The sequence below is a fragment of the Rhinolophus sinicus genome, linkage group LG05, assembly GCF_036562045.2.
Source record: "Rhinolophus sinicus isolate RSC01 linkage group LG05, ASM3656204v1, whole genome shotgun sequence".
Classification (NCBI taxonomy): Eukaryota; Metazoa; Chordata; class Mammalia; order Chiroptera; family Rhinolophidae; genus Rhinolophus; species Rhinolophus sinicus.
This window is the reverse complement of record NC_133755.1, coordinates 175,271,626-175,293,107: the sequence shown is the minus strand read 5'-3', so window position 1 is coordinate 175,293,107 and position 21,482 is coordinate 175,271,626. Positions and strand designations below refer to the sequence as shown.

The 21,482-nt window shown below is 37.7% G+C and overlaps 1 protein-coding gene across 9 annotated transcripts in view; it reads right to left on the bottom strand.

Annotated features, from left to right (window-relative positions):
• ARID1B (AT-rich interaction domain 1B) overlaps positions 1-21,482 on the bottom strand; it is a 397,542-nt gene that overhangs the window by 218,836 nt on the left and 157,224 nt on the right. The gene's annotated exons all lie outside the window — the stretch shown is intronic.

The following is a 21,482-nucleotide window of genomic DNA, read 5'->3' as shown; positions in this document are numbered from 1 at the left end:
CTGACTCAGCGTATGCAGTACATCCATTCAAGTCACATACTACTGATGTCAGAGAGAGCCGTGACAGCTCATAGTCTTGAGGAGCCAAAGGTCGAGAGATGACTTAATAAGGCATGCAGCTGAGTCCAGGACAAGGCCAAGTTGGGGGGAGGGAGGACTAGGGACAACACTCCCCACAACTGAGGCCAAAATGCAGGATCTTTGTGACTGCTTCCAAGAATAACAGAAGAGATTCTGCAATTGAAACAAAAATTCTTGTGTGCAAGAATTTCTCATTCGAGTGTTATTAAGCAGCTTCTTTCCATACCTGGCCAACATGTCTGCATTCTAAAGAAAAACAGAACAGAAAACCGGTTCAGAATCCTGACTCACGCCATGCCTAGTTTATGCTATAGATTATCTGTCATCTCTCTCAGACCTCTAGCTCATAAGCATATTCAAATATTCTGTTTTTGAGATAAACACGATACAATTTCTGTAAACAAGGAGCATCTCAAATATAGCAAGAGGAAATGTTTTTGAGGAATCTTATTTGTTCGTTTTACACTCTTCCATGGTTTTGATTTAAAGTAGCATTTGATCATTCTTAGTTAAATGCTACTCAGAATTATTTTTTAATGTCTAAGTATCATTCTGAACACTAAAGAAAAGAGGACAACTCAAAAATGCAATGCTTACTTATACAGTATATTTAGGTTTAATATTTTCTTAAATGGGCTTATTCCATATGGATGCTATGCAATCATTTAAAATGGTGATATACAACTATATTTGATAGGAAATTATGTTAAGTTTTCTAAGCAGGTTATAAACAGTACATAGATGATATGACTCTGCTTTTCTAAAATAAATGAATTATCCATGAATATACGCTGAGAAAAAAAACTAAGAAGATAAAGAAAATAGTAATCTCAACTTTATAATGAATCTGTATTACCTATGTGATTAGAATAACCAATAAAGCTATTTTAAAAGAGAGAAAACTTATCACTGGGCAGTAGGTTTCTTTCTTATTTCCAAATCTAACTCTTCGTTCCTTAGTCTACGCAAGAATGCAACACAAAATGTAAGTAAAACAAAGACTGATTTTTAAACCACTAAAACAAACAGAATCTATCAAAATAAGTTCTGTCAACTACACGATACTTCTAAAGAAACTGACAGAGGAACTTTTCTGAAAAACCACTTTCTAAAAATAAAAAATAAGAACTAAATTAAGAAACACTGAGGGGTATTTTACACTGGTTTTATTTAGAAATTTTAGAAATAACTGCTTAAAGACAACAAAGGTGAAAAAAGGACCTCTGAATTTACTGCTGAATTGTCATTTACCCTTTTAAACTATTTTTAAAGAATATATATGTATATATTAAATTATTCTATGAAATAAATCAGTGCATCCATTCTTTCTAGCAAAAATAGGGTAGATGGTATAGTGGAGTTGACTTATTTTTTATAAGAAGAAAGAATCGGCAGACTGTTCCTCTCACATGACATTTCTAATTTTATTTCAGAATACATAGTACACAGAAATAGTACGAATTTTCTTTTTAAAATACATTCCTTAACAAATACAACAAAATACATTCCTCAGTCATGTAAGATGAGAGTTTTTCCTTAGTCTCTTGTGCCCATTTATTTCTGGTTGAAGAAACAAGCAGCAAATACTACCTGTGCACAGATTTCACATTCAACAAGAGATAAAAGCTATGCATCCAGTGACCCTGTCCTTCAGCCTAATTCTAAGCATTCCAATAACACTCCTCACCAGGCTTCTCTCAAGAGGTCACTCGAGTGGTGACCCATATACATGGGTAAGTGCAGGTGAAGGGCCAGGCGCATGTGCTGGTGAACAGCTCCACACCTGCGTAACGCAGGGTGACCCAGATGAGGACAGAGGCTTGGGGGTGCAATACTTGCCGACGGGCAACAGCCAGAAAGCCACTGAAGGGCCGGGGCTCATGCTGTACACAGGAAGTCACCTCAGGTCCATGAGTAAGAGCCAGTCACAGTTCTCTAAGTCAGCACTTCATTTCACCACCTCCCACAAAATGTCTTTACTGGTGATTTCTTTCATTTCACTCTGCAAAATATACACCTTCGGTTGTGTGGAATACCATCATATTTTAAAAGTGTAGTTTGGCTTGGAATCTGACAGTGAAAGGAAGCTGATTAAACATAAAAACGACTGTAGTACCTGGTTTCCACTCGACAGCCCTGATGCCGTGTGCACTCACACCCCCACACACACCCCCGCCACCCCGCGAGCATGCATTCCACTTGTTTACGAGTCTGAGAAGTGAGCAACAGATGTGTGCAAAACGGAGGGACCTGGGGTTTCTGCCTTTCTTTTTTTATTTTCTAAGAGGTTGATTTCTTTCCTTTTCCGTGAGAACACATAAAACTTCAAATTTAGAAATCAATGTTCCATTTTACAACTATTTATTTATTCCTTTTTAACAACGTAAAAATGTGGCCCACTTTGCAATGGTTTTTCAAAATGGCACCCTGAACTATACAGGAAAATAGAGCTCCGCTCTCCAAACTTTCTGGTGCTCTGTTTCGTAAAATATTCAGAGACTAATTCTGCTTCTTCACTGAACAGAAATCACCCCTCTAAATTCAAGCCTTTAATAAAATAGAGGAGAAGAACATTGTATGCCTAAGATTCTAAAACCCTGTAACTTTGCTAAATCCAAATCCAATTGTAGTTTCCCACTCTTTTTTTTCTGAGAATAATTTGGGGTTCTCCCTCATTTGACAACTGCCCATTAAGTATATAAAAAATAAATGCAAAGACCAGCCGTGAAACTACTGCTTTAATTTTTAAGGCTTTAGTAAATAGCTGCTCTATGGAAACTGACTCAAAGGAACGCACACCCAAACTCATTCAAACTAAACACATTTGCTCATAAACATAGTACCTTTAAGGGCAGCACTTTGCCAATAAAACAAAGTTTATGCACATTATTTCTTGCTGGTTGACTAATATAATTACCAAATGAAAATATAATTTTAGCTTACTATAAACTAGGATAAATTATTTTAAGAACAGTAATTTCATTATATCAATGCACAAGGGAACTTACTATGAGTCAATAAAGGACATCTGTCTTACAAACAGATGCCACATCACACATGTACAAAGCCTAATTCCCTATCAGAAAACAGAAATTTGTTTTATTTTTAAGCAAAGAAATTTAGGAATTGTACAGGAAAATGAAATACTGATTTTAAAAAATCACAACAATAATGTAGGATGAACACAGTGTTCTCAGTATAACTCAAGAAGTGGACAATCTTCGAAGACAATTCTGAATGAAAATTTAACCAGGAAACACCGGCAGCCACAGACAAGTCAGAAATAGAAGCATGGTGTGCAGACTTCTCACCTGCCAGTGATCGATTAAAGAAGGGCTTGGGTTAAAGGGAAAGAAAAGTCATTTCAACTCAACTCCTTCGAAAAGTAGGCTGTTTCCGTCCTGTGTTGAGAAAACGAAATGCTCTTCATAACAAGCCAAAGTGACCTACCTCTCTTTAAATGCACTTTACGTCAACAAAGAGTTATAACAAGGAGAAAGCATTATTCACACACACACCCCCACCCCACCGCACAGCACCCGCCACTCCCATTCTAAGCTCACAGGTCAGAGCTTCCACAGCAGAAACAAAACCTTCATGGCCGTATGTCTCAAATGTATCTGTTACACCACTTTCCACTTTTAACAGTACTCCCAGATTTCAGTCAACTAAACTACATACAAAGAAAACTATAGCAGGAGAAAGATAAAGCTTTAAATAATATTTATTTATTTATTTATTTACTGGGGAGAGGTGAGGAAGGATCCATATTTTTAAAACTGATGATACATTTAAAAAGAAAAACTAACTCAGTTGATGTAGTCAACAACTAACTCGATAAAAAATTACACTTTCTTCCTAAAGACATCTGTTAAATTTTTACTAACTGCTAAAATTTTATTCAAAATATCTTGATAAAAAGACATCACATCCAACTTTTTAAGAGGTATTAAGAACAAAACCCTATATACACTGTAACAACAAACAACGCAAATTAGTCAAGACCTTTTTCAATAGAATAAAGTAAAGGTCATTTTCTTGCTTTCACCCTTCATGAATAATAGACTAAAAAGCAGAATATTATACTCAACCATTAAAAATAGGAACTCAACTATTCCTATTAATAGAAGAAAGAATTCCATTTGCATAGCATCTTTCCAATGCAAGTCCCACAGACTCATTTAATAACCATCCTATAATCTTATTAACAAAAGTATTATAATTAAACAGTCCTTGGGGTTTTGTGTTTAGTTTGAGGCACATGTAAGTAGTTAATGATTTTACTGAACTGAAAATTCCAGATAACAACCAAGTTGGAAGAAAGGGGCGGGGATTCTTTTTTTTCCTTACCTTGACAAATACTGGGCTTCATTAGTAAACCAACTCCCCGTCACTCCCATCTTCATCATCTTGTATGCTTTGCTTCATTAACTGGACTACAATCGCTCCTTGGTTTTAACAGAGCTTTTTGAATCGAAATTACCCAGATTACTGACTTTTCCAAAAAGAGGGGTGAGGAGGGGACTACTATTTCTCAAATGAAGAAAAGAGAAACCTAGATTGTAATTTAAAAGAATGATTATTCAAAAGAAATACTGAAGACATTGGAAGACATTTAAATATCCCACAACAAGATGCGTAAATGTACATGGCAATAAAATATTAATATATTTGCTGAAACACACTTCATAATCTCACAAACTCTGTATTGCTTTATCTTCCTTCAAACCAGGAATGTATCCATCATAATAGCGCACTACACAGACTCAAGCATTGCTTAGTAAAGTGAATTGATAAATTCCCCTTCTCCCATCATAAATAAAGCAAATTAGGTTTATAGACGGAATGAGTAAGAACAACGGGCAATAATAACGCATCCATCTACTTTTGATGCTGAAGTGCATGGAGTGCCACAGAATCAAACAAATATTGAGAAATTATTATTACTCATTCCTAATGGTTTTCCTCCTCTTTAAAGAATGGGGCAGTAAACATTTTAAAAATAAAATGATGTTCCCAGGTATGGGATAATGACTACGAAAAACATTAGGATTTAACCTTTTGGTATCAGGAAAACTGACTGTACTATGTGAAAATGCAATGTTTCGTGAAATGACTGCAGACAACGAGCAAAAGCTGAATTTTGAAGGTGGTGACAAGTGAATCAGAAATCCTGAAACATATTATTCAAACTACCCAACTACATTATTTCTAACGTAAAATATAGTTCTTACAAAAACTCTAAACATGCAGAGCACTAAAAACAGTGAATGAAGTGACTAGTCTTAGTTGGAAGGGGAAGGCTGGGCCGCGTGCAAATTCCCTAACAGAGCACGATCCAGTTGTCGGGGACCTTGGGAGGAGAGCAGTACGGACTCAACACCAGTCTCTCATGTCCTTCGTCATCTCCATCCTCACCTAGCAAATGAGGAAACAGGCCTTCAAAGGTCAAGTCTGAACATTTCTACGCTGCACTGACATCGCCACCTATTCTCATGCTCTAAATATGAAATTATCTGAGACTCATGGGAGAAAACATCTCTTGATGCCCTTTACAATTAAACAAAAGGGGAAAATCCTAACTATCAGTAGACACCATCTGTATGCAATCAAGGAACATTATTTACAACACCACAGGCTCAACCATAAGCTATTTCTCAGACATGTCACCTAAGTTATGAGAAAGATGCCAAATGATAAGCCTGAAGACATTTTACACTCCGTATCCTAGTGCTCCAGCTCACACCTGCACGGTGGGGTGGGCAGGCAGAATCCTGGAACTCCACAGGACACACTGCTCCCCGTGGGTCACACCACTCCTTGACCTAGAACCATTGCCAGGAGAACCGACTTCTCACAGCTGAAGCTGACTTTGACATTGGTGTGTAGGCAGGAGAGAGGTGGGAGCAACCAAAAGACACACTTAAGGTAGCTACTCTGTAATAACTACGGATTTCTAGTAAATATAGGTAATCGGAAGGTCAGAGAAATAGGAAGCAGAAAGACACGTAAGCACCTCTGCTTTCTAACGTCTAAAACATTCACTCACTGAACATACAATTATCCTTATTCCTGAAATCTTGGTTTTCAGCCAATGTGCAAACACCCAGAAACTTTACATTTACAATATACATGTACCTTCAATCTCCTGTACACGTGTTTAAACGCTAGTTCAGAATGCATTGCAAATCAATGATTTATATGCCAAGAACTTGAAAGCCTTAATTTAAGCATATTGTTATTTTCAACAAAATCCACTTTGCAGTAAAAACATGACTACACAGGATCCATAATCTAGGTCTGCACTGTCCTATATGGTAGCTATTAGCCAAACATGGCCATGTAAATTTAATTAAAATTTAAAATTCAACTGCTCACACTGGCCATATTTCAAGTGCTACACAGAACATATGGTGAGTGGCTAACATGTTGAACAACACAGATATGGAATATTTTCCTACTGCACACAGCTCGATTGCACAATGCTGACCTAGAATATCTAGAGTCCCTGTAACATACTTTCTGCTACAAATGCTGTAAACAGCAATATTCAGCAACCAAAATTCACTCATATATTTTTCTCTTGGGGAAAGACGCAAAATTCACTTAATGACAATCACACTAAGTGTGTCATTGGAGTGACTCCATCCTCCTGGGTAGCAGGTCACCAGTCACCGGGGGGCCTACTGGTGATGAAGGAAAAAGAACACTGTCCCTAGAGACTAGCTCCAGAGGATTATTTCCCACCTGCTGGCCCAGAACCAGCACCGTCGGAAGCACTTTTTTCCCCAATCTATAACACTTAGTGCCAAATTTTAAATTTGTAAGTGCTCTGCCTGCCAGATACCTAGCTCCAGAATTTGAGCCCTGGCCTCTGCAGGGAGAAGGTACGGGTGTGGGAGCAGCGGAGAAGGCTTATTACAAGTCCAGCAGAAAGTGTGTGTCTGTCCTCCATGAATACAGGAAAAGACCTGGCACCCATTTAAAAAAAGACCGTCTTTTGTATGAGTGACCCGCTGGCGCAGCCTTCCCTCCCCTCCCACAGGTTCTGCTGCGCAGGGAGGCAAAGCCCCTTGCACTGCAGAGGCGGGTGCCCTGCGCTCTTCCCCAGATCCAGGCCCCCAGTGCACATCTTCCCTGAGGTTTGGATCCTTACAAAAGACTACGCCAGTTTTAACTTCCCTAGTACCCAGCATTCCCTCAGTCCTGGATGGACATGGCATGTCAGATACACAGAGGAATGCAGAGGAATGTGAGGAAGGACCGGAGGCCCCTATATCCACTCTCTGCTGTTCTAGGAACCATCCTGACGGGATAGGCTCTGGGCTTCTGTGACCAACAGTCTAATTACCTGGAATTTTAGGCCCCTCAAATGGGACCATGTCATTTCTAAGATCCAACATCCGGGAGGAAGGGTATACTTTCTGCCTTGGACCCATGACATTTAGGCTGTTTCTAGGGCCCTTCAGGAGATGGGTATAGGTTCTGCTACCTCTTCTTGATGCTTACCTTGGCTACTCCTTCTGGATATAGGGAAGACGCGAACGAATGCCACTAGAGGCACTGATGAACTGGCTTACAAAGCAGATTTTCTTCTCTAAGAAAACTTAGGTTTAATGAAGATAAAATTATCTCAATGGCAAATTATGTATAACTTTCAATATTACAGAACCTTTATATGTATTATTGCATTGGAAAAGTCATGTATAATCCACAACGAATACTTTTGAAAAACAGCACTGTAACATACATAACAAGACTGTAGTCCTAATTGTTCTGGAAACCCAACCTCTGACCAAGTACCTGTTTGGTTAATGTGTGACATAGGGTCTGCAGCATGTACTAGCAGCTCTAGATTTATTACACCTAGAAGGATGGCCAAAACCAGAACGGCAAAATGCTCTGCATTTAGTCTTTTTAACTTTTTTTATTTGAGGAACAAGTATGAGATACAAATTTACAAATGATACAAGAGTCAGAATTATACTAAATACTATGCATGCTAGATTCAGGATCCAAATACATGTGATCAGGCTGAACAATGGCCCGAAACAAGTAAGACAGCGCACGGTAAGGGAGAACGTGAAAACTGTACTTGGGTTCGTTCAGGTACAGGATGGATGAGACCTAAGCCTTAGAAGCACTTCCCATCAGTGCTAGAGTGCAATGCAGTTGCTATAAAGCCTAGCTCCTTAGCATCATGACGTCCAGAGCAAATAGGGTGCCAGGCTGACTCAGCCACACCTTTGGACTATTCCGTTTAGTTGTTGATTCACATCTGCAGGTGCTTATACAAAACGAAGTTTATCAAAGAATTAAGAATAGGGTAGTAGAGGGACCTGAAACCACATAATGAGGAAAACAGTTAAAGGAACTATTTAGCTTAGTGAAAACCCAGGGAAAATGAAAACTATCTTCAAATATCTGAACATGAACAGCCATGATACAGAAGAGGGATTCAGATTTATCTCGCATGGTTTAAGACGGCAGAAGTAGAACACAATCCAAGAAAACATTTCAAGTTACAAGAAGGAAGAATTTCCTAACAATTTAAACTACAGGAATAAAATACTGTGATGAAGTAGTGAGTTCCATATCACAGGGCATTCAAAATGGTATGTTAGAAGCAATTCATATATCAGGTAAGGAGGGTCACATATATGTTACATGAACTTTTGATTCACCATTATTCTAACGACAAAATGATCAAGAATCAACAACTCATATGTATATATAAACAACTGGTCTCAGACCAAACAGATTTAATAAAGTGAGAGACTATTACTTCAGAAGTTACATGAACTAAAACCTTTTCTTTTCAAAATGTCCCATAGTTCCCCACAACTGTGAACAGTCTTTCCTGTAATAGGGCATGTGAGGGTACAGTACAGGAGAGGGGGGCGAAAGAGAAACTTGAAACAAAAGAAACATTTTAAAATAAAGTTGCTGCTGTAATTCAACTCACATACACATACTGCATTTTTGAGTATTTTAAAAGCTTAGTTCTTTAGAACTTTGTCTCCTTTGGAATTGTGCAAGATGGAGCAGATAATGGGTTAAATCCAAAAAACAAAAGAGCAACAGAGCAAATCTGACTGCATGTTTGAAAAAGCCTATAAAATGTTACAAGCAAAACAGGAAAGCCTGTGTTAATAATGCATAAACCAAAAGAGAAAAAAAGCTACCCATTTAATGGAATAATGCTTTTATCCTTGCAGTTAAAATGAAATAAACCATGACTATTAATCTAGTAAGACCATGTAAAAATGTAATTTTTAAACATTTACTAAAAGGGGACAGTTCAGTAACCACTCTGAAAATCAAGGCCTGTGTACAGCGGCGTTTAAACGCTAAATACCAATCTCCTGTGTGGACGCCATTACCCACCCTGTCGCCATAGCAACACTAACAGTATGCCTGACTTCAAAGACAAAGATGTAATTTCAGACTTCCAGCAGCCAGAGGGAGCGGTAAGAATATTCTACCCAGGCGGTGTCAGCTGATGATAAATTATAAAAATATCCAGGAAGGTTATGAGGCAGACTGTACCACATATTCCGTATTCCTGGGGGAAGACTTACATTAGCCAAACACACTGGGAGACAGCAAAAGTAAAACACAAAGTAAACAAGGAAGAATCTCAATGGAATCTGATTTTTTTTTCTTTTCTAAAATTACGTGGTACAGAGTCCCGCCTTTCTTTTCTCTTGTTCCCAGGAGAAAATAAAAATAGCTTCTACCATCCCCTTTCTCCTTCAACTTAAGAGCAGCTGAAGATGTGCAGGCTGTTCTAAGGGGCAAAACCACCTCTGTGACTGCTCCTCCTCCGTTAGGGAAACTCGGGCATTTGTCAGAAACTGTTTTAAGCACAAGCAACCAGCCAAGGGAGCAAAATGGATCTGTGCCCCTCGGCCACAGGAGAGCAGCTGCCCTAACTCTTGGAGCTTAATGCCAACTACCCAATCTAACCCCAACAAACCCAAGATATTTTTGAAGCCCACTGAAGGGAAAACACTGAAAAACAATTTGCCAATTTACAGGTTTTTGTGTCTTACAAATGAAACTCATAAATGAATAAAGCTGACATAGTGCTGTTTCATGATTTTGCAGCTGAACAGTTTTTAAAAGCACAAGCCCTATAGTTGGGAGTGCCACAAAATTCTGAGTTAAGTCGTTTTCCTAGAAGTAATGAAATACAAAACGTTGACGTTATAAGCTTTTTGAAGATTTTCTGTGAGGAGGAACTACCAAATTACTACGACTTGCTTTTACTGGAAGGAAGTTGTAAATGACTAGACTGGCAGAGAAATGAACAGAAGTAGTTTTACTATATGTTATTGTTTAATTAGAATATGTTAAATTCTTTTTGTTGAATTCTGTCTTATGATTTGGGACTGAAAAAAGTCCAATTCCCTTACAACAACAGAGTAAAATACAGCTGCCCCTTTTCAGCAGATCTGAAGAATTCGCTCTTTTCCCCTTCGCCCCAAAGGTCTGAAAGGCCTAAAGAAAACGCAGTTGTGGATTCAAATCCGGGCTGGTGTCAAGATCCTTGCCCCCAACTGAGTCGGTGGCCTTTTGTCCACACCCACTCGCTCCAAAGTATAAGGCACAGCAATCAAAAAACTGCCAGATTCTTAAGTTTCTTCCATGGCTAGTTAGTGGTGGGGGAAGGTGGAGGGCTATGGGGGGGGGGGGGGGGGGGGGGAGTTGAGGGAATCACATCAGATTTGGCCTTTACCGTTCCTCCCCACTAAAGCTCTGAAAGGGGCTACATGGATTAGGGATGTGCCCATTTTCTCCTGAGTAACACATCTCTAATTTTATAACGCACTCAAGTCAAGAGGTACAAGAAAAATAAATCACATAAATTTTGCCTCAAGATATAAACTGAAACAGTTATATATAGGGTGCCAAAAAATGTGTACACATTTTAAGAAAGCACTGCTTCAGCAACGCTGACCGAAGTGTCCACTTGTCTACATTTTTTTGGGCAGCCCCTGTCTGGTATTAAGTCATTAATGGAATGTTTGCATTGTAAAATTTCGGCTATCACCTGTCTCACCAATTACTCTTGAGCTCAAATTTTACAACCCAGATTAGCAATCGTGTCCCATAAAAACATACAACAGAAAAATGCCAAATTATGAAACAAATTTGTCACCTATCCCTCAAAACAAAGAAAAATAAGTATGAAAGATACTCTTTACAACGGAACTATGTCCGTACTAAGTGACTTTTCATCCTGCTACATATATTATGCTTACAAAACAATTATTTTAAAAAATTACTGTGAAATGAAAACACTCTCAATAAACTACTCCTTTGGACAGAATTACTGGCTTTATAATTTTGACAGTTAAGCAAGTTATAAATAGCCATTCATGCATTCATTCATTCACATATCAGAATGCCTAATTTAGGCCCTGGATAATCATCCCAGAAAATATGAAAAAAGTTCTTTAACACTATAAAAAACCCGTATTCTGGCATCATTATTCATTATTTTCATAGGAGTATTTTATATTTCCTTTATAGAATATTACTTTTTATAAATAATAGAAGAAAAATAATAGTCTTTCCTTCAGAAATTATGTTTTCATTTTATGTTAATAATTACATAACCTCAATTTCTCCTTCTGCCTTGGTAGTCAGGGAGGCAGCCCTAAATTTAATAGTGATTCATGGCACTGTGTCATCAAGGTTTGCTTGCTTCTCCCTTCGTAAAACATTTTTTCAAAATTTGTATTCCACTTTGAGCAGTCTCAACTTACATAAATGTTTTCCTGTAGGTCAGTTCAAATCCTCTTTAGAAGCACATGGATTATAAATTCTATATGAAATCATAGAAAATGAAAATGTTCTGTCACAATGGGACTCTTTCAGTTAAAAGTGGCCATTGGTATATTTAAAAATAAACAAATTTATTTATAATTCACAGGGATACATGTTGAAACAATACATCATTCAAGCTGTTTTTAAACACTGTTGTAGATGAAGAAATCTATATTCTTAAATTTCATTAAAAATCATTAAATTATAATTTCTAGATCATACCTTACATTAGAAACCCACAGGATTAAAAAAATCAGTTAGGGAGGCTAAAAAATGCATTAATTACATTAAACTTTATATATTTTTATTGTTAATGAGAAACTAGGTTTGTAGGCAAATTCAAAAGTAAAAGACTGGTGATGATGAATATAATACACAAAGGCTATAACAGAATAGTCAATACAAATGTTGGGAAAAGTAAAATGTCTTAATCTATTTACAATTGTAAAGTCATATTCTTTTCCTCTATAATTTGTCCAGATGCGGTTTTACTAGCTAGCCCTGCTTGCTAAATATAGTTGACTTATTAAATAATATTTTTCAAAAGTCCCCTATTTGGGATATATAGTTTAAACATCCATAAATACAACTGTCTAAAAGAGTGACACTAAAAAACCAGGACAAGATACCTCCAAGGAGTTTCCCCTTTCAAAGTGCCACCTGACTCACAACAGCATATTTATTTAACGCCATCTAATCAACTGGGATGAAAAAAAGCAGAATTCAAAAAGGTGTATTTCCCATATGAATATTAATATTTAGGCATGTCCCCCCTTGGCTGGTTTGTTCTCTCTCTCTCTACCCCCCCCCTCTCTGCCGTAAATGGATATCTTATTTTCCCTGATTCACCACCTTCAGTCTCCCACTAAAGAAGTGACATCAGTCACAACTGGTTTTTCTTGGACAACCAATGTGGTTCGCATGGTTATCAGTCTGAGAAATCTGAAAACTCTTTGCAAAATCTAAGGAGTTTATCTAAAGCAGCCTTCACTGCAAGCAAAGTAGATTTCTATCCATATCTTTGCTTATGCCTTCTTTTCCTTTTCTCTGTCTTCTTTTAGGTGATTTCACTACTCACTGATAATATCACAAGTTGGAAAGCGCAAGGGAAAAGTAAATTCCAGTCACCGCAGCCATTTAGTTAACTACACAAGTCTGACAATGATGGGAAAGCAGACGAGAGACCAGCATTACATTATTGCAATATCAATATTTTTCAATTGTCTATACTCTACATCTGTAATTTTTCATAACTCGTTACCCATGAGATGAATCCTGTGGGATTTTGCCTCTACATCCCACCTCCACCTTCCCCCAATAATTTAGTCTGTGGTACTGAAACCAAAAATGGCAGCATAGTATTGGGGAAATGGTTTTGAATTACAATGTATGTTAATGAAGTTTTCTCACATTCGTGTTTTTCTGTTATGTGGTAAATAAAAATAAAGAATACAAAATCAAAATGAATGCAGGAGAATCCCAGTGTATTCACACCAGCACACTCTGTCCAAAGAGGTTGGTGGTACTTGGGTTCAAAATAGAGTAACAGCAGAGGAGTCAATGAAGTTTCAGCCAAGAGTCAGCAGCCACAATCCCCGTGGCTCCCCTGTCTCTCGTCTGGGTCTGCCCGTCCTTAGGAAAGGAAGTCTGGGTCTCGGGAGGTCTGGTGGACGGGCAACCCTGACAGGCCCTGATAGCTAAATGCAGTTTCAAAGGAGAAGGAGGGCAGACAAGAGGGAAGAACTTGTTGAGCACTTATGTATATGGCAAGTACTACACAAAAGGTTTATATATGTCATATCTCATAGTGCAAAGGGGTAACGGGAAGTATACAGGCAGGAAAACTAAAGTGATAGTACACGTGACTGCTCAGTCAACATAACGTGCGTATTTACCGTGTTTCCCCGAAAACAAGACCTAGCTGGACCATCAGCTCTAATGCGTCTTTTGGTGCAAAAATTAATATAAGACCCGGTATTATATTATATTACATTATAGTATATTATATTTTAACCGGGTCTTATATTAATTTTTGCTCCAAAAGACGCATTAGAGCTGATGGTCCGGTTAGGTCTTATTTTCAGGTAAACATGGTACATACAGTTTTCAAAATCTGATACACCCAAAAAGGCCCAAATTATATCAAAGTGGCTACAACCTTAATACCTTGCTTTTGTCCCCATAACAGAAAGTGAAAAGTCAGGAAAAAAGTAGCAAAAATAATAAAATCCCTCATGAAGTCAGTCAACAAAGCTAACATGATCGCTAGTCTACCCAGTGCTGGGAGGCAGAGCTCTCCTTCCGCTGGAACCACTAGCAAGGATCGTACATGACTAAATGCCACTTGAATGTCTTGTATAAAAGGCTTAACATAAACTTGATACAGCCATCACTGCTCTTCTACTTTCGGATACTCAAGACTTCCACAAAAGGGCAAAACATTTCTGTGAAATTACACATGCTGGAAGTATGAATTTTGCAGATTCTATAGATGGTTCTCTGAAGATTAAATGAGAAAATGTTAAAGTATTTTAAATAACAGGCATCCTGAATACAGCTATGTTCTCTTGATTTCTTTATTGTTGAAATGTGTTATAGGAAGAACAACATTAATAAGTTAGTGAAATAATTCAAATTTTATTATTTTATTCCTACATCTAATATAAAAATCTTAAACACAGGGGGCAATCAATAAAGATTGTTAAATGCAATTGAACTTTCTATGTAAAGTGAAATCTTGTGTCTTAATTGAAGACGTCAAAATTTGGGCATTCTAGCGACGGAAAACGTAAGTGTAGTAACTATGAAAAGCAAAAACACTTGGGGAAATTTGAGCACATGTGCACTTATCCAAGGATGATTTGAATCAAAATTGACAAAAAACAGTTCTATTTAAAAGAAGAGAAAGTCTTAGGTTTGACAACTGCAGTTTACGAGGACACTGAGGTGTGTTCAGGGTACGTGCACGCAGGCAGCTGCTCTAATAAAACGAGCACGAGATTAACTCTTAACTCCATGTCCGTTGAATTTTTAGGCACGTTTCCTGCCATTTTTGCATCTGTATTTTCACATCTGGGAATTAGGGCTTAAAAAAACTAAATCAAATTAAATACTGAAAAATACACACATATTAAAAACTCATTAATATTAAACCTTTGCTCTGTACGTAGGCAGTGAAATGACAGTGTTTTAAAAACCTGGGGGGAAAAGAGGGGAGGGGCTTGATTTAAAAAAAAAACAACGAGAGAGTTTGCCTTCAGATTTCATGGTAATCTCCCTGAGGCCCTTCTTTCTCTGCTGGGATTTAAAAGTATCACAGAAACTCATGGCGCTCAAAGGGATAAACCATTTCTACAAAATAAAAGAGAATGTCTTTCAAAAATAGCTAGTTAAAACCAAATTCCCCACCACCTCCCACAGTCACATACACTCAAAAAAAAGATGAAATTTGTATAATAGACTCACAAACACATAAATTCAAAATAAGTTTCAGAAAAGTAGAAATAATGAGATAAAATTAAATAAGAATGTTCCTCTAAAATGAATTGGTACAAGAACAAAGTCTAAATCATTCAAAAGTAAACAAACAAAACAATATAAAGTAACCTGTCCCTACCCAAGGAAAGGAACATATTGGGATACCCTATCCTAAAATAAAATAAAATGACCAGACATGAATCCCAATTGAACAATATAGTTTCATTTATTTCTTTAGACGGCATTGTTGTCTCACCTCAAGTTAGAAACAGTGGAACTGTTGAGTTTATACAAACTCTGATAACAACAGTCTTCAAATCATCTCCAAGAATTTAAATGAACTGGAAAGTTATGGCTATCATTTTTTCACTAGCAATTCCTGTTTATGTTTTACCTCTTATATAGATAACTATACAAAAAAATATGACTTTAGTAGCAAAAATGTTTTGTTTTCTTTCAGAAGTTTTAGAATTCAAGCAAAGTTATTCACGACTTGCTTTTTAATCTCAAAATCTCCGGGTATTTTTTTCCCCTAAACCAACTGCCCACCACCAGACTCCCTGTTTGTCACCAGCAGGACCACACCTCCTGCTCACTCTGCTTAAAAACTTTAAAAGTATCATTCATCCCTCCCTTCATGTCACCATTTTTTTCCTCTGCATTCTCACTATCATCCTTTTTTAATAATGTGACTCACCCTCATTAGTGAAATAATAATAGCCTCCGAGGTTGTCCCCCTGCCTCCAGTGGAAACAAAGGCATCGTGAAAAGGAAGGCTTTGCATAAAGAAAAGGCCTGGTAGTCCCAGACATCAAAAATAGAAGAATGGGGTGGAATCTGGTGTTGAACATGCAAAACAGATGTCACAAAGTCCTGTCTTTAAAGTCCATGCATTTTACACCTGAGATATTATCTAAGACCCTTACTCTGGCCATATTCATTCTTCTTTTACTAGTAGTTTTCAGTGTTAATTAACTGCAATTTTCATTTATATGAAACAAGACATTTTTAAATGGCGCCCAATTTGCTGTTATATATAATAAATGTTATTATTTTGAAGCCAAGTTTTCTCCAGATACAGATAATTACAAAAGAACCACCAAATATTTCAGGGTCATCAGAGGGTGTTAACTGGTTCACTGCACTCAATGGCCCATATCCATGGGAAAAATAAAAACAAATGAAGATTCCTATTTACATCAGAAAATTTTAAGCAAGACAGAGTATTAGTTTCAAGGCACAAGTGTCAGATGGGGCCAGGATGCTGCTGTGCTGTCCCATCACTCAGGTCATCAGGCTCCCACATTCTAGCTGCTTGGAGAGAAGTTTTCACCTGTGAATCAGGTGTAGCTTGTGCCACTGCCTCAATCACACTATTTTGCGCTTTGACAGAAAGAGGAATAAAAAGTAACAAGTAAGGCTTGTTAACATACCACTCTACCAAAATCAAACTAGTGAGCTTCAAAGATTTTTACAAAAAAAAAGAAAAGACACACAAATGTAGAAACGCAGGGGACATTATCTATGAAACTGGCTTCAGGTCATTATAACAAATGGCACTTTTCATGTCTTATATTTCCACTCGTGGTAAGCCTCCGTTTAAAAAGTGCAGTTACTCAGCTACTTGATAATGTACAGATGTGAACCTCCAGTGTTCCTTCCACAGGCGTGAAATTAAAACCGAGTAAAAACTATCTCCACAGGGTTCCCGCTGGTCCAGTGGGAAAAAGTATTAAAGGCAGGATTTCACTGTCCTGCAGCTTCCTTATTTGTCTTTTCTACGTGCCCCCCGAAGCCCCCCTTTAGGAGGTGGTCATAAAGACACCTGGTCTCTGTACAGCTGACCCTTGAACAACATGGGCTTTGAACAGTGCAGGCCCACTTATATGTGACATACGCGTATTTTTCAACAATACACACAGTCCTGTCAATGTATTTTCTTTTCCTTATGATTTTCCGAACATTTTTTCTCTAGTTTACGTCACTGTGATAATACAGTACATAACACATACACAAAACATGTGTCAATCAACTGCTTATGTTATTGGTCAGGCTTCCAGTCCACAGGAGGCTATTAGTTAAGTTTTGGGGGAATCGACAATTACACATGGATTTTTCACTGTGCAGGTGGCCCTAATCCCACGTTGTTCAAAGGTCAACTGTACTTCTCAGCTTTTCACATGACTCTTTCCCCTTCTCCCTAGACTTCCCTACACTCAGGTACATAAGGCTCCCAAACGGATCACATGGGGGAGAAGGGGAGCTCTGCAATCTCTGAGATGTTAGAAATAGAGGCAGAGTCCACAGGAAGGCCCGAGGCTATCCCATGGCCTGTACAAAGAGGCTACGTACTCAGTTAGGCAACCCCAAGCCCCTACATATGTTCCAAAGCAAATGGCACCCAAGAATGGGAGGGAGAGCAGCAAGGGCATACATGAGCCATCCACTGAAGATTGCACGGTGGCTGCACTTCTCGCATTCAAGTTCTTCACGAAGGCAGAGAGTTCACTTTCATCGGTGCTTTTTCTTACATACTGACATCGGCCTGGAACCTAACACTTAACGAAGGAGTTACGGCATGCTGTGAGATGGCCGCCTCTGACATGCAGTTTTTCAGAAAAGGACTTGAGGGTCCTGAGACATCCCAGGAATTGCTCAAGACCAGAACTGGAGCAGAGACTTAGTGCGTGTACAATCAGCATCATCGTTATCGGTAGAACAATGCTCCAGGTCAGAATGTACTATTCAGTCAAAACAAAGTCATCAGTCCTTCCATACAACCATGATCAGCTGTTCATTTTCATTTTTGTGAGGAGAAAAAGGCAAGTGATATAAACTACTTCCAACTAATTATGCTTATAATGATCTGATAGTAAATAATACTAGTTAAATATTTATGACATTCCAGTCTAATAAACAGGTACTATTTAAACCAAGAGAACTCTAGAAAATTAGCTATCAATAAGAGAATGCCAAAATTTATGTATTTAATTGTAGAATCAATGTTCTCACGTGTACTGAACATGGACAGAATGTACACACGCACACATACAGATTCCACTACCAAGGAATATACTCTGGACACTTTAAAAAATTCAACTGATAGCCTGATAATGAAATGAAGTGAAAAGATAAGCACATCACAATCTAACATTGGATAAAATTTAGGTCCTGTAGAAAGAGACAATAATAGTACCTGGAAGCTTCTTTTTTTTTTTTTTTTTAACAGAATGTGTTATGCAGAAAAGTAGTTGAGAAAGCTTAGTCACTTTTTTTGTGGTTTAAAGCTTTTTTCCCCCTCTTTTATTCCAGGCTTAAACAAAGTTCAGTGGGGCATCAAACTGCCTGTTTTAAATTACAGTCTGTATTTTAAAATAGAATGCATGCACGGCATGTTTCTGAAGCTAGGGGGTGGGAGTGTTATTCACGGAAAATTGAAGGCTTGTTGAGTCAATAATCTTCTTTCACACAGTAACAATTTTCAGCTAAAATTTCTTGACCCAAACAAAGGAAAACAAGACCATTCAGTTATTTTACAACAATTTAGAGAAGGCAAAAGAAAAAGATGAGAAAGAGAGAGGCACCTCTAAAATCCCACGCTGTGAGGGAAGAATAGAAGTTTTTGCTCTCACGTAAGAACCTTCTCTACATATATTTATTTCCTCTCCTAAAGTGATAGTTCTTTGTTTTTCGCGATGGTATTTGAAGGCAATGCTAGCATCGTCTCTCCTGCCTCTGTTAAAAATAAACACTGCAGAAAGAAGGATTCTTGTGGTAGCATTCACGATGTTTGTCAACCATTTCCAGCTCTCCAGTAGGAATGCACTTCCTGCGCCCTTATGATTGGTAGTGACTAATTCTGGCATGTGAGTTAGGAGTAATGAATCCCTTGCACATCAGTGAAAGACCTTCCAGAGTGCTGTTTTCTCTCTGGGACAGGGACTGCCAATGTTCAAGTCAGTGGCTGCTCTATCCGTCTGTGTCCTTGAGTTACTACAATGAGCTGAAACCCTTCTGGAAGCTATGTTGTCCATGTAACAAGAACAAAGAATATACTTTTGTTGTTTTAAGCCTCTGAGAAGGTCTCTTTGTTACTGTAGAATAACCTCACCTAACCTAACTGATACAACTCTAACAGATAGCCTTACAGGCTCCCATGTATACAGGTGACTATGTCACACCCAGCAGCCTATTACAAGTTTGACTACGTGAACCAGCAAATCCCTATAGGATACAATGCCAGGTCACGTTGATGCCTTCACCTAGACCTTTGCTATTTACCAGAAAGTCAGAAATCAGGTACAGAAGAGGTGACACAATTGGAACTCTTGCCAAAGACCCAAGATACAGAAAAATTAAGTATCCCCTCAATCTCCAACACGTGATTTCCAAGCTATTTCAGGTATAATTGAGCACATCACATCTTGGATTCAGATGCTGTGACAGCAGCAAGAATAAATACGCATTCTGGAACTTTTCCTCCCAGAAGCCACTGCTTCACCGCACGCACATCCCTCCCTCTTCACTTGGCTGTTGGGGATATTTCTATTTAAGAATAAAATCAGTGGATTTTTCTTTCCCCCCTAGAGGTGGAAGTTAGCATGTTTCTTTCAGACTTAGATAAAATACAACATTTCAGATAACCTACAAAACAACTTTTAAAGGATTCTGATTATAATTTATTATTACCTTGGTTCATCATAATTTGAATTTACATATATATATATATATATATATGTATGTATATACATACATTTATATATGTAAATACATATAAATACACATATATATAAATTAGACAACATGAGTGGATATTTACTAGTCTCATTGCTTCTGCTTTTCTATTACAATTACTCTCATTTCTGTTTTCTTTTTAATCTTTGTTAATATGGAATCATATTTTATGTGCTTGAATTTATATGAGACATGGAATGTTTGTTCTTTTATTTCACCTGCCATTATTTCATGAATTCTTTTCTCTATTTCTACATAGTCTTCACAGATTTTCTCCTATTTTCACTGGAATAACTTTCATTAGGTTGAAATTCTGCTGGGTTAAATGATGTGAAATTACCATTTATAGGTCAAAAATGGTCAAACAGACTGTTACATCAACACGACAAAATTTTCTTAACTACTCTTCAATGGTTGAATATACTGATTATTTACACATTTTAACCCCAGAATAAATTTGCTTTAAATCTTTTTATGCATTTATTTTAAAATCTGTTTTCTTAGTGTATATTCCCAGATATGGGATTGCTGCCTAAAATGTTTATTCTTCCATTTATTCCTCTCTGGTGAACTCCTGTGTATATGATGAGATCCAATCCAAATGGTCCTTTACCAGGGAAGACATCCAGTATTCCCCCAGGCTCTCTATGAAACACTGCATTTTCTGAAGCACTAACTGTTCCACAGATCCTGAAATTTTAAGTTTGCCAATTTGCTTTCTACAGTCTCTGAGCTCCTAAACTGACAGTTAATAGTAAAAATAGTTACCTCCAGACCAATAGAAAAATAAACACAATTAAGCAGTCCGCAAATGTTACTATGAGCTCCTGCTGGTTACATATCTCTTGTTTTATACAACAGATGTGTGCCTTCAATTACCTACAAAGTGGAAACCTGTAAATTAAAATCTATTTCCCACCTAACTTGAGTAAATACCATGTTTCCCCGAAAATAAGATCTAGCTGGACAATCAGCTCTAATGCATCTTTCAGAGCAAAAATTAATATAAGACCTGGAATTATATTATATTATATTCAGTATTATATTATATTGGTATTATATTATATATTATATTATTATTATATTATATAAGAACCAGTCTTACAGTAAAAGAAGACCGGGTCTTACATTGATTTTTGCTCCAAAAGACACATTAGAGCTGATGGTCCAGCTAGGTCTTATTTTCAGGGAAACACGGTATAATGTAAAGGGCACTGGACGCCTTAGAATGGCCATGCCTGTGTGATCAGAAGGCAGCCCTCTGACTCCCCCAGATACCAGCAAATAGGAGGGACACTGAGGAAAGGCGGAAGGAGGCGTCCTAGCCCAATATGCCAAGCACTGCTGTTTGTAGA